Source organism: Manis javanica, chromosome 2 (assembly GCF_040802235.1).
Source record: "Manis javanica isolate MJ-LG chromosome 2, MJ_LKY, whole genome shotgun sequence".
NCBI classification, from domain to species: domain Eukaryota; kingdom Metazoa; phylum Chordata; class Mammalia; order Pholidota; family Manidae; genus Manis; species Manis javanica.
In genome coordinates, this window is record NC_133157.1 from 207,105,530 (window position 1) to 207,107,191 (window position 1,662).

The 1,662-nt window shown below is 39.2% G+C and overlaps 1 non-coding gene across 1 annotated transcript; it reads right to left on the minus strand.

Moving 5' to 3' along the window:
- Positions 1-1,202: 1,202 nt before the first annotated feature.
- On the minus strand, positions 1,203-1,362 carry LOC118970000 (U1 spliceosomal RNA). Its single transcript, XR_005057816.1, has one exon. It is a non-coding gene; the product is annotated as a U1 spliceosomal RNA (small nuclear RNA).
- Between the last annotated feature and the right edge of the window lie 300 nt (positions 1,363-1,662).

Below are 1,662 nucleotides of genomic sequence, written 5' to 3' on the forward strand. Positions count from 1 at the left end.
GGTTCTCCAGCAATGAGTATATTAGATTCTCTAGGTTTTCCTATTATAAATAAAATTATGGTGAGCATATATGAATACAGAGGCAGTTGTGTATTTTACTGGTATATTGATAGGATAAGTTTAAATCAGTGGAACTGTTAGATCAAACATTATTGTACATTGTAGGAGATTATCACCAAACTGCCCCCAGAAAGATTGCACCTATCTACATTACCAAAAATAATATAAGAGAAAGTCTGTTTTCCATTTTCCCATACCCTTGTTAGCACTGGATTTTATCAGATGCTAATTTTCCCCTAGTGTGATGGGTTGAAATTCTACTGACTTTTAAAATCTTTATAATCTGATGTCAATTTATGGCTATCCTTTCTCGTTCTCCACTGGCTCCGATATGACTTCATTTATGGGATTCCTGGAATGGTTCTTGTGGTAGGCTGAATAATAACTCCCCAATGTATCTAAATGCTAATTCTTGGAACCTATGAATGTTACCTTATAAGGTAAAAGGGAGTGTGCAGATGTGATTAAAATAAGGATCTTGAAATGGAGAGATTATTCTGGATTATCCCGGTGGGCCCTACATGGAATCACAAGAGTCTTTACATAAGAAAGAAGCAAAGGGAGATTTGAGTACAGAAAGAGGAGATATGAGGATGGAGGCAAGAAGCCTCAGTGATGTGTTAGGAATGCACTAGGAATTCAGGGAGCTTCTAGAAGCTGGCAAAGGATTCCCCTACAGCCTCCATAAGGAACCAGCCCTGCCAAAGTCTTGGCTTTAGCCTGGTGAAATTGATTTCGGACTTCTGGCTTCTAGAATTAAAAGGGGATAAATCTGCATCATTTTAATCCACCAAGTGTGTGGTAATTTGTTACAGCAACCATAAATGTCTAAAACTCTCATTTCTCTTTGAACTAATTAAAATCCCTGAGAAGTGTTACATCTTTCTTTGTCATTCCTCATAGAGTAAGAGAACACCAGAAAGAAGACCTCGAAGAGATTTATTGAAGTTCAAACCCTTTTGTTTTACAAATGTGAGAATGGATCCACCCTTGGTTGGTGACTCATCCACACCCAGCCCAGATTAGGACTTGGTCTCCAGACTCCCAGCCCAGAGACGTTTCCACCACACGTTCTGCTTCCAGGGAGCCACTGCTCCCCTTGTTTTCTTGCTTTCTTCTCCTTCCTTTTTTTTTTTTTAACCAGGAAAAGCATGATCACAGTCCTCCACTGCCACTAACCATGCAACTGAGTTCCTCACATCTGGGGAAACTGCCGAGGTCAGCTCACCTGCAGTGCAGTGGATGCGCTTACCTGGGAAAACCACCTGAGTAACCATGGTATTTCCCCTGCCAGGTAAGAATCCTTCTTGTTTGTGTTCCATCAAATCTAGTGCCAGTTATGATAGATTCTCCTCAAGCACAGGGATTAGGGCAGTAAAATCTCCCCAAAGAGAATGATTTAGAAATTTCACCTCTTAGGAGAAAAATAGTATGAATGATCTGATGTCAGACATAAACCTATCAAATGGTTATGAATAATTACAAGTTCATTAAAACAAAACAAAGGCAGAATCTAAACATAAACTGTCCTATGGCATGCACTCTCTTGACCTAAGATAATTATTGACTGATTAATCTCCATTAACTATTTATTCTCTAAAA